This window comes from Emys orbicularis, chromosome 9, assembly GCF_028017835.1.
Source record: "Emys orbicularis isolate rEmyOrb1 chromosome 9, rEmyOrb1.hap1, whole genome shotgun sequence".
Lineage (NCBI taxonomy): Eukaryota > Metazoa > Chordata > Testudines > Emydidae > Emys > Emys orbicularis.
In genome coordinates, this window is record NC_088691.1 from 92,811,070 (window position 1) to 92,823,741 (window position 12,672).

Genomic DNA, 12,672 nt, shown 5'->3' on the forward strand with positions numbered 1-12,672 from the left:
ATGAAACTGGAGGGAGAAGCAGTTTGGGTAGGAGACAAGGGCTTGAGGGCGAGAGGGCGAGAGAATGAGGAGAGCTTGGGGAAAGGGAGAACAGAGAATGAGGAGGGGATTTCTGCAGGGTAGAGACTGGGGTATAGTAGAGTGGTTCCTGCAGGGCAGATTGTGGGGGGCTGTGGGGATGGAGGTTCCTGCAAGGTAGAGTCTGTGATTTGAGCAGTGATTTGGGAGAAGGAGAGAGGTTGCTTGGGGGAGAGTGAGGATACATTGGAGGAGTTTGTGTGAAATAAGGGTGTTAGGAAGATGTCACACAGAGAGAAGTCGGTGGGGGCAGGGGGAGGTAAAGCAGGGAGATTAGGAGTCTAGCAGGATGGTGGAATCTAAGCCCATAGTCCGCAGGCTGCTTCAGTGCAGGGTGGGAGCCAGTCAAATACAGCCACATCGGAAGAGAGAGGGGATGAGGACAAAGTAAGTGCTGGGGTTTTTACTTGTTTTTAAGTGGGGTAGAAAGAAAGGAACTTAGGTTGGAACCTTTTGGGGGCTGCACTGAAGGGTGGTGGCCTTGTGCTGCTGCAGGGAAATGTCTGCCTCCTCAACATTTTGAGCAAAACTACTCCAGTGCTCGTAGGGGTATGGAAAGCAGAATGTAAATTAGAGCAGCCTTGAAGCTACTGTAAATTTTACTGGGGATTTGGCAGGCCCCTGCCTGTTCCAGAATGTGGGGAGAACAAAGGAGACTTAAAGCCGCCTTTGCATCCTCCCTACCCTCACTGCCACAAGCGCAGGAATGGAGTAATTGACAATTTTATTATAATATGGTGCTAATTCCATTTTAAAACAGCTGTGTACTTTTATGTCCCTTTGGGATTTCAAGCAAGTTTTTAATTTTCAGCAAGTTCTTTGCCGATCACCTTTAAGATCAGGGCCGGAGCTAATTTTTGTTAAGTGCCTGAGGCATGGTGCTGGGGAAAGGAGGAGGGAAGCAGACTCTAATGGCTTCACAGAGTTCAAGGAGATTTTATGTTGTCCTCAAGCTTTGAGCACAATGTTTAGTGCTGACTGTGACTGGAAGCGCAACCTTATTCAAGAATTAAATACAGAAACCTACAGTGGTGATCAGAGTTGTAAGAAAAAGGGAAATGCCAGGACCTACCAAAGGCCTAATTCTCCTCTGACTTACATGGGGCAAATCAGTAGTAACTCCATTGAAATCAATGGGGCTCCAATGGTGTAAAATTTGGGTGAGAAGAGAATTGGGTTTTAAGTTCACAAAGATACAGGTAAGCAAGTGAGAATTCATAGAAGAGAACCAGTGGGGAGGCTGGAGGCTCTCACCTGAAAGATCTATCTAGCTCTGCAAAGCCTTTGTTGGGACGGCAGGGAGACAGAGGTCTATAAATATCAGACACGGAAGAGGGACAGGAATTATTTAGAGCAGAAGAGAGGAATGTGATGAAGTTGAGAAAGGGAAAATGTAGGCTGCATATCACAAAGAGCATCCTATCTGTGAGATCTACTATTATGCTGTACAATAGGCTCCAATGAGAAGTAATGGAAAGCTTGTTGCTAGGTATATATACAATGAGACAAAACATGAGATATTTTCTTTAGGCATACTTTCAGTGTAATTCAATAGGAGCAGAACATTATCCTCCTTCTGCCGGTGGTGCGTGTCCTCACCAGGAGCGCTTGTACCAACTTAAGGGGGATAGTGTGTGTGTGTGTGTGGGGGGGGGGGTTGAGAGCCTGGGTTCTCAGCTCAGTGTAGAGCTCCCAGCTAGGAGTCTGGCTGCCTGGCACTGAGAGCTCAGCGTGGTGCTGACAGGGATGTAAGTAATGCGGTGTCTACACAGACACTGTGTCATCCTATCTACATCGATCTAAGTGCTACGCCTCTTGTGGAGGTGGAGTTATTAGGTCGGTGTAGTGGGACACTTACATTGGCGGGAGCAACACGGTAGTGTAGACACTTACAGAGTTAGGTCAATGTAAGCTGCCTTATGTTGACCTAACTCTGTATTGTAGACCTGGCCTAGACAGGGTGAAGTAACATACCCTCCCACCCCCCACAAAGAAGAGAGGGAGACAAGAGAAGGAAGCATGTATTATTAGAAACTCCTTCTGACTCGTCTGGGTTGAGCCTGATCTCTTTAAATGTCTTTGTGCCTCAGGTCTACCTTACTTGACAGGGGTATTGAGAGAATAAACCCATAAACATTTGGGAGGCACTCAGATACTGACAAAAAGAACAGGAGTACTTGTGACACCTTAGAGACTAACAAATTTATTAGAGCATAAGCTTTCGTGGGCTACACAGCCCACTTCTTCGGATGCATATAGAATGGAACATATATTGAGGAGATATATATACACACATACGGAGAGCATGAACAGGTGGGAGTTGTCTTACCAACTCTGAGAGGCCAATTAAGTAAGAGAAAAAAAAACTTTTGAAGTGATAATCAAGATAGCCCAGTACAGACAGTTTGATAAGAAGTGTGAGAATACTTACAAGGGGAGATAGATTCAATGTTTGTAATGGCTCAGCCATTCCCAGTCCTTATTCAATCCTAAATTGATTGTATTTAGTTTGCATATCAATTCCAGCTCAGCAGTCTCTCGTTGGAGTCTGTTTTTGAAGTTTTTCTGTTGTAAAATAGCCACCCGCAGGTCAGTCATTGAATGACCAGACAGGTTAAAGTGTTCTCCCACTGGTTTTTGAGTATTATGATTCCTGATGTCAGATTTGTGTCCATTAATTCTTTTGCGTAGAGACTGTCCGGTTTGGCCAATGTACATGGCAGAGGGGCATTGCTGGCACATGATGGCATATATCACATTGGTAGATGTGCAGGTGAACGAGCCCCTGATGGTATGGCTGATGTGATTAGGTCCTATGATGATGTCACTTGAATAGATATGTGGACAGAGTTGGCATCGGGCTTTGTTACAAGGATAGGTTCCTGGGTCAGTGTTTTTGTTCAGTGATGTGTGGTTGCTGGTGAGTATTTGCTTTAGGTTGGGGGGTTGTCTGTAAGCGAGGACAGGTCTGTCTCCCAAGATCTGTGAGAGTGAGGGATCATCTTTCAGATTAGGTTGTAGATCTTTGATGATGCGCTGGAGAGGTTTTAGTTGGGGGCTGAAGGTGACAGCTAGTGGTGTTCTGTTATTTTCTTTGTTGGGCCTGTCTTGTAGGAGATGACTTCTGGGTACTCGTCTGGCTCTGTCAATCTGTTTTTTCACTTCAGCAGGTGGGTATTGTAGTTTTAAGAATGCTTGATAGAGATCTTGTAGGTGCTTGTCTCTGTCTGAGGGGATTGGAGCAAATATCTTAGAGCTTGGCTGTAGACAATGGATCGTGTGGTGTGTCCTGGATGGAAGCTGGAGGCATGTAGGAAAGTGTAGCGGTCAGTAGGTTTCCGGTATAGGGTGGTATTGGCCTCTCAGAGTTGGTAAGACAACTCCCACCTGTTCATGCTCTCTGTATGTGTGTATATATATCTCCTCAATATATGTTCCATTCTATATGCATCCGAAGAAGTGGGCTGTAGCCCACGAAAGCTTATGCTCTAATAAATTTGTTAGTCTCTAAGGTGCCACAAGTACGCCTGTTCTTTTTGCAGATACAGACTAACACGGCTGCTACTCTGAGATACTGACAGTGGCTGTAGGAGCAGTATAAATATGCAGAGGGACTACCACAAATACAAATCTGAATTAGTTTATTTTTAATTATCAAAGAAATTTGCTCCCATATTAGGGATTTCATGCCAGTTTTCATCCCCAAGTGTATGCCCGACTATTAAGTCTCTGACAACAATGGGTTATTAAGAAAGTATTGTCACCACCTTAATTAAATGGTGATATAAAAAATGTGAAGCTTTAAAATATAAATGTCTTTTTTGTTATGATCTTGGTTATATAGGAATAGAATAATTTTTACAATAAGTGAGTAATAATAAATCTTAGAGTATCATTGAATTCATATGGAAATGTACATATTAAATTCACATTAAGCCAAATGAATTCATAATGGTTAATATTGTTACAATAAATGAAGGAGTTTTTTCTGCAGAACTGTTACCCAGGGGTCAGACTGATCAGAATATGTGCAGTCTGAGCAGACAAATGGAAGACAAGTGCAGATTAATTTCTCTACATTAAATATCTTCTTTTGTATGGCATATTATTTAGTTCATATTTCACACAGTTGCAGTTATGTTTAATGAAGCAATGAAAGTGAAATGTAAATTGCACCAGTATTTATATTCTATTTTTTCCATTATAGAGAAACAAAAATTATTTGAGCAATAAAAATCTGTAAGGTATGAAAGAATACCTATGAAGTTTGGTCTCTTCGGCTTGGATTTACTGCATATTAATTTTAATAAGAAATTGGGGGGGAAATAGGAAAAGGAGATTGTAAACTAGCATGTTACCTATTTGCCTTACTTTAAATATTGTAAAAACTTGTAAAAGTTGGACTGCTAATAAGAAGGAAAACAATCTATGGGCAGCTTTAACTTGAGTGATTTGCACCAGAAATTTGCTAAACTTGCCAGTTTTGGGGCATGTGTTTCACGTTAAGAAGCATGTTTGTTCAAACCCAAAGCAGTAAAAGTAAAGCCAGCCCAGTGAATTTAGTAACATTTATGGATTGTACATAGGTTCTAATGGTTTGTTCAATGACAGAGTTATCATATAACTAACTATTGCAAGTTTAATTATTAAAACACCAGAATCTCTACGTGCCTGATACAAAGGCCACTGAAGCTAATTACATTCTTTCAACTGACTTCAGTAGCCTTTGGTTCAGGTCCTATATAGTATATGTTAGAACTGAATCAAATTTCTGATAAATTTGGTTTCAAGACCAAATTTAGCAATTTTGGATTCAGAGAAGTCTTTGCAAATTAAAAAACAATAAATTTTTCTCCTGTAGCTGTAAAATTTGTATGTGTGTGCCCATTAAAGACATTGGGCCCAGTGTCATTTTGCCATTGTAGAACCTCAATTCAGGACATTACTTAACCACATGCCTAATTTTAAGCATGATTAATCCCATTCAATGTAAGAACATAAGAATGGCCATCCTGGGTCAGACCAAAGGTCCATCTAGCCCAGCCAACAGTGGCCAATGCCAGGTGGTTCACAGGGAATAAGCAGAACAGGTAATCATCAAGTAATCCATCCCCAGTTGCCCATTCCCAGCTTCTGGCAAACTGAGGCTAGGGACACATTCCCTGCCCATCCTAGCTAATAGCCATGGATGGACCTATCCTCCATGAATTTATCTAGTTCTTTTTTGAACCCGGTTATAGTTTTGGCTTTCACAACATCCTATGGCAAAGAGTTCCACAGGCTGACTGTGCACTGTGTGAAGAAATAATTCCTTTTGTTTTAAATCTGCTGCCTATTAATTTCATTTGGTGACCCCTAGGTCCTGTGTTATGAGAAGGAGTAAATAACACTTCCTTCTTTACTTTCTCCACAACAGTCATGATTTTATAGACGTCTATCATATCCCCCCTTAGTCGTCTCTTTTCCAACCTGAAAAGTCCCAGTTTTATTAATCTCTCCTCATATGGAAGCTGATCCATACCCTTTTCTGAACCTTTTCTAATTCTAATATTTTTTTTTTGAGATGGGGTGACCACAGCTGAACACAGTTTTCAAGATGTGGGCGTACCATGTGGGCAAACCATTAGAACCTATATACATGGATTTATAGAGAGGTAATATTTTCTGTCTTATTATCTATCCCTTTCCTAATGATTCCCAACATTCTGTTAGCTTTTTTGACCACTGCTGCCAGGGCCGGCTCCAGGGTTTTGGCCGCCCCAAGCAGCCCCCCCCCCGCCCCCCCAAAAGCCGCGATCGTGATGTGCGGTGGCAATTCGGCGGGAGATCCTTCGCTCCGAGCGGGAGTGAGGGACCGTCCGCCGAATTGCCGCCGAATAGCTGGACGTGCCGCCCCCCTCCGGAGTGGCCGCCCCAAGCACCTGCTTGCCAGGCTGGTGCCTGGAGCCGGCCCTGGCTGCTGCACATTGAGTGGATGTTTTCAGAGAACTAGCCACAATAACTCCACAATCTCTTTCTTGAGTGGTAAAAGCTAATTTAGACCCCATCATTTTATATGTATAGTGGGGATTATGTTTTCCAACGTGCATTACTTTGCACTTATCAACATTGAATTTCATCTGCCATTTTGTTGCCCAGTGTCCCAGTTTTGTGAGCTCCCTTTGTAACTCTTCAAAGTCTGCTTTGGACTTAACTATCTTGAGTAATTTTGTATCATCTGCAAATTTTTCCACCTCACTGTTTACCCCTTTTTCCATATCATTTATGAATATGTTGAACAGCACTGGTCCCAGGTCTAACCAGATGAACTGAGTTAGAGATATTGTAGCTCTCCCATATCATGGCACCTTCTGTTATGGAATTAGTATTCCCATTTTATTGAAAAGGAAATTGTTTGAGATGTTTGAAATACCTGACAAATAGTTTATAGAGAATAAACTAGTGAAGTGTTACAAGAAAATAATTCACATCCACCATAACAATTAAATTGGGCAATTCAGGAATATTTTCAGATTTTCTTTAGCCTATTTTAATAAGTGTTATAGATCTTTGCATATAAAAATAAAATCTAAATTCTATGAGCTGATGCAGACAATCCAAATATATTATGTGATCACTTGTCCATTCTAGTGTTAGAAATATGTGGATTATCATTTTTGTTTCATGAGGTAGTTCTGTGAAACTGAACTGTAACAATGCACAATTATTTTAAAAAATCCTTTATTGCAAGTATGATTTATTCCATCATGGTTTACTCTCATTTTCTTTTTTTTGACAATGGGTAGCGACCCATTACTAGATGGAAATGGTAGAATTATCAGTAATAATGCAGAAAAGGCAGAAGTGTTCAATAAATATTCCTGTTTTATTTGGGGGAAAAAATCATGTTTGGTGGTGGTAACACTCTTTCCATTCCACTAGTATCTCGGGAGGATGTTAAACAGCAGCTACTGATGTTAGACTTTTTAAATCAGCAGATCCAGATAACTTGCATTCAAGAATTTAAAAAGAGCTGGCTGAGGAACTTGCTGAATCATTAATATTGATTTTCAATTAATTTTGGCGCACTGGGGAAGATCCAGAAGACAAGAAAGCTAATGTTGTGCCAATTTTTAAAAGGGTAAACAGGATGACCCTGGTAATTATAGGCCTGTCAGCCTGACCTTGATCAAGGGCAAGTTAATGAAGCAGCTGATATGGGACTCAGTTAATAAAGAATAAAAGAAGGGTAATGTAATGTAACTAATGCAAATCAACATGGATTTCTGGAAAACAGATCCTGTCAAACTAACCTGATATCTTTTTTTGATAAGATTACAAATTTGGTTGATAGAGGTAATAGTGATGATGTTGTATACTTAAACTTCTGTTAGGTGTTTCACTTGGTAACACACAACATTTTGATTAAAAAAACAAAACAATATAAAATGAACTTGGCATACATTAAATGGATGAAATACTGTCTAATTGATTGGTCTCGAAATGCAATTGCAAGCAGAGAATTGTCATGGAGTAGGTGTGTTTCCAGGCAGGGCCGGCTTTAGGCACTGCAGGGCCCAATTCGAAAGAGCTGCCGCCGAAGACAGCGGTGAGACTTCGGCCGCAGCTCAATTGGCTGCCGGTGCCTTCAGCAGCACGGCAGCGGAGGGTCCTTCTTCCGCGGCAGCGATCGAACTGCCGCCGAAGACAGCGGCGGGACTTCAGCGGCAGCTCTATTGGCCGCCGGTCGTCAGCAGAGGGTCCTTAGGGACGTTGCGGGGCCCTCTTACGGGCACGGGGCCTGATTCAGGGGAATTGGGTGAATCGCCGTAAAGCCGGCCCTGTTTCCAGTGATCCTATACTATTCAACTTTTTTATCGGTGACCTGGAAGAAAACAAAATCATCACTGATCAAGTTTGCAGATGACACAAAAATTGGGGGAGTGGAAAATAATGAAGAGGACAGAGCAATCTGGATTGCTTGGTAAACTGGGTGAAAACACCCAATAGGTATTTTATACAGCTAAATGTATGCATCTAGGAACAAAGAATGTAGGCCATACTTACAGGAAAGAGGATGCTATCCTGGGAAGCAGTGACTCTGAAAAAGATTTGGGGTTCATGGTGGATAATCAGCTGAATGTGAGTTCCCAGTCTGATGCTATGGCCATTAGAGCTAATGTGATCCTTGGATGAATAAACAGGGGAATCTTGAGTAGGAGTATAGAGGTTATTGCATCCTCGTATTTGGCATTGGTTCAACTGCTTCTGGAATACTATGTCCAGTATTTGGCATTGGTTCAACTACTTCTGGAATACTATGTCCAGTTCAGAAAGATGTTGATAAATTAGAGGGGATTCAGAGAAGAGCCATGTGAATGATTAAAGGATTAGAAACATGTCTTATAATGATAGCCTCAAAGAGTTCAATCTATGTAGCTTAATAAAGAGAAGGTTATGGGGTCACTTGATTACAATCTATAAGTATCTACTCGGGAACAAATATTTAATAATGCGCTCTTCAATCTAGCAGAGAAAGGCATAACATGATCCAATGGCTGGAAGTTGAAGCTAGACAAGTTCAGATAGGAAATAAGTATAAATTTTTAACAGTGAGAGTAATTAACCATTGGAACAGTTTACCCAGGGTTGTGGTAGATTCTCCATCACTGACAATTTTTAAATCAAGATCAATTTTTTTCTAAATGATATCCCCCAGGAACTATTTTGTGGAAGTTCTGTGGTCTGTGTTATACAGGAGGTCACACTAGATGATCTCAGTGGTTCCTTCTGGCCTTTGAATCTATTAATCTATTGAATATTGTCCTGATAGCTCTAGTCAGGTATCTGTCATTGATGGTTTGTTTGTTCTGGAGTTTGTAACAACTGTTTGATGGGAAGCTAGTGCCACCAAATAGTTGGACTACATGTCTGGGCAAGGGAGTAAGAAGGAGCAAACCACCCCTTTGTTACATCCCTATGTACAGGTATTTGGACCTTGGGTCTGGGTGCACTTATGTAGGCAAGGCTACCCATCCACTTGCTCCTGTTTCAAAGAAGGTGGTTTGGTAGGGGCAGGGAATGGACACCCCCTACTCGGTAGCTAGTGTAGCAAAAGCCTCTACCAACCTTAAATTGCAGTCTCCCAGGAGCAAGGAGGAAGCAGGAGAAGAACTGAGACTCAGAGGTGTGTCTCTGAATCACAGCAGCTCTTGGAGCTATTCCTCGGGTGGTGCAGTTTACACAGTAACTCCTCGCTTAGTGCCAGAATCTAGTCCCTTATTTGAGGCCAAATCCTGCTATCCTTACATAAGGCAGATGTCTGTTGCAGGATTTGGTGCCAGTTGAGCCATTTTCTATTGGGTTAATGGCTCATATGACTGGCATTGTCGATAGTCATGACATTAATTGTTTGGTGTGAACAATCTATGAACAAGATTTAAGAGCATGTACTAAGTATAATGAATACCACAATGTGAGTTTGTGAGACGGTTGCAATTCCAAAATATCAAGCAAAATCACTGCTTTCAGAACTACCGCATTTCTTTCTAATTTTATAGTATGCCTAGATGTAATTTTTGTAGTAATATATTCCTAAAAAAAAACAAACTACCTCTCTGCTTACTTTTAGCAGGTATATATTTCAAGTGCAATACAAATGATTGTGCAGAAATATATATATGACTAGTTTTTCTGAGGAACTGTAAATATATGCCAAAAAGAATTAGTGTATCATATATACAGCTAATGATTCTTACATATACAATTTTTGATTTTAACATTAAATCAAAGCAGTAATGGATACACATCTGTATACTAAAAATGTGAAATTCCCCCTAGTTCCTGCAAATAGTCTGAATTTGACTTTCTGGGCATGGTACAAAAATCATTTTTATAGGATTTGTGGGACATCTGAGTGATATTCTCAGAGATAGTGTGGGGCGAAGAGTTGTTTTTCTGTTACTTTGGCTTACTAGCTGTCTGAGTTCATTTGTTACCTTCCATGTCTGTTTGTTGGTGCTAGTGGGCTGAATTTATTTATTTTCCATGTATGTTTCTTTATTGCTGCTGGGTGGTCATTGTTATATAGTTGTCATACTAATTAATTGTCAGGGTGCCTACAGCTTTTTGCAGTGGTGTTTTTAAAACTATTATTTGTCTAAATAAATAAATACAATTTACACTTAGTGAAGTTACTCAATCCTTATGCAGCACTAAATTAAGCAATTATAATTATTTCAATTGCTACCCATAAGTAAATACAATCATGGAAACATTAGCTTTCCATGGCTGATTGTTGTAAACAATAGGTGCAAGAGCACAAGAGAGTAGGTAGACAATCCAGGATAATGCATGAAGAATTTTCCCTCTTTTTATAAATCACAGTATGAGCACGAGGATAACACGGTATCTCAGCAACAACTTGACAACAGATGTAAACTATTCCCTGAGAGAATGGAAAAAAACATCATTTGTCGCCAATAAAAGTATTTAACATTCTGAACCAATCTTAACATAAATTAATTTGCTGTTATACTAGCAGTGTTTTTACATATGCATTTTGCATTTGCATCAAAGTCCTTCCCAGTGTTCAGGAACACTTGCCGCTTTTCTGAGGATTAACCATTCAGAGTATTAGTAGAGGTTAACATTCTGCATACTTTAAGATCAGCTATGGTTTCCCACTTATGTAGTGCACTTAGTCTTCAGAGGATTAAACGTGTCTGTTCTTGATGATCCAGATGAGAATGAATATTTATTAAATATTGTGTTGGGATGTGCTTATTCATACAGCAAATGCAATATATATACTTAAGCTACATACAAGGACATGAACAGAACTGAGAGAAGCACTTCTTTTTGCCCAGCAGAAAGCATGTGTTTGGCTACTACTTATTGTTTTAAGACCTGGATGTCTAAAATACTACAGATATATACTGGAATAAAGTAGCATAAGAGACATTGCTTTCAGAAGGGTCACCTTTTTCATCAGATGAGAGATATTTAAGCCAGAAGGATGCATGCCAAGTTTATCAAACGATCTTGGTCATGAGACTGATAATCCTAGAATACTAGGCATAGATTATATTACCAGGTATAGATAAAATAAAAGTGGAGGAGGAGCTATTTGGTCTCTGTAGTATTTATGGGCTATACAATCATTATTGTTCATTATGGAGAAGAATTTGTAAAGTGCTCTGAAGATGGAAAGCACCAGGTATTATTATTTGACCAAAAAGATGAATAACCATTTATATGAATATAACTGTACAGTTCTCTCACACCTACAACAATATTTATAACACTGTTATGGATTTTGTAATTGATAGGAATAGTTTAGTTTAAGGCTCAAGCTTTTCTCTGCTAGATTATGTGTTTAGACACTAACCCACATTTTGGAATAAAGGGAAGTACAATAAGAGGAAAAAATAGGGGTTGATTTTTCTTTCATTAAAGCCAGTGGTACTTGAGGCCCATGGATTTTCAACTGTGGTTCCATTTAAATATCTTTGCTTGGTGTTACTGACCAATTTACCTAATTATTTTCATCTACGTGGTCAATATTATAATATATCTTCAGGAATCTTGATGTCTTCCCTGTTTAAGTATTAGCCCCTTTAAATTTCAAAATGTTTACATTGGTTGTGTAGCATCTGGCCTCATTAAGATACAGCAGTTGATAAGAGATTTCACCAAATTGCTTATCAGGGAGCGAGAAACACAGAACTATAATATACACACTTGTCAAGGATATTATGCAGACAGAAATGGAAATATGTTGGGGAGGAATATGTGACCATCTGTAATTCTTTGCTTAAGTGTATAATATATGGCTATCAAGGAACAGCATAAAGTAATTCTGCATAGAGAATCCCATAAATGCAGATAAAGAAAAAAATATCTTAAATGAATACACATCTCTTGATACCATTGTTCTCATGCTATGTAACTAGCCAAAATGTCTTGCTCTCAAGCATTAGATGCAGCTGAAGTGGGCAGAGGCAATTAGTTCTGTCTGGTTGCTGTTGTGCATATGCCTGGCATATGTGGAATAGTAGAAGATAACCAAAGCTGAGTGACCTTGCCAGCCTCCTTCTGGTACAGCTGATATCAGCAAGATACTCAACCCACAATAGGCCAGATCCTCACCTGTTGTACATTGGCGTAGCTACATTGATGTCACGGGAGCTATGCCAGTTTACACCAGTTGAGAATCAGATTCCATGAATCCAGAGCTGGCAAGGGAAATAGAGTGGCCATCTTATACCCATCTGGCCCCAGATATAGAAAGAGATTGTCTTCTTTCTCCCATGACCCCCATCACCATGAAGCCAAAATTGTTCAAATGCCACCTGTCTAGTGTGAGTCCAGGGCAGGATCTGGGTAAGAATTCTAGTAGGGTATGGACTATTCAAAAGCAATAAAGGCTTAACCCTTCAATTTTGTCTGAGTAAGAGATGCTGGAGTTTTATCCTTATGTTGCCCTTTGGGCATTGATTTTGTTTTCTATTTTTCTGTTTGTTTGCTTATTTATTGAAGTAACATCCTAAGCCAATGAGGACTGTGGCATCATTGTGCTTTACAAACACACAGGAAGAATTAGGCTCTTTCCAT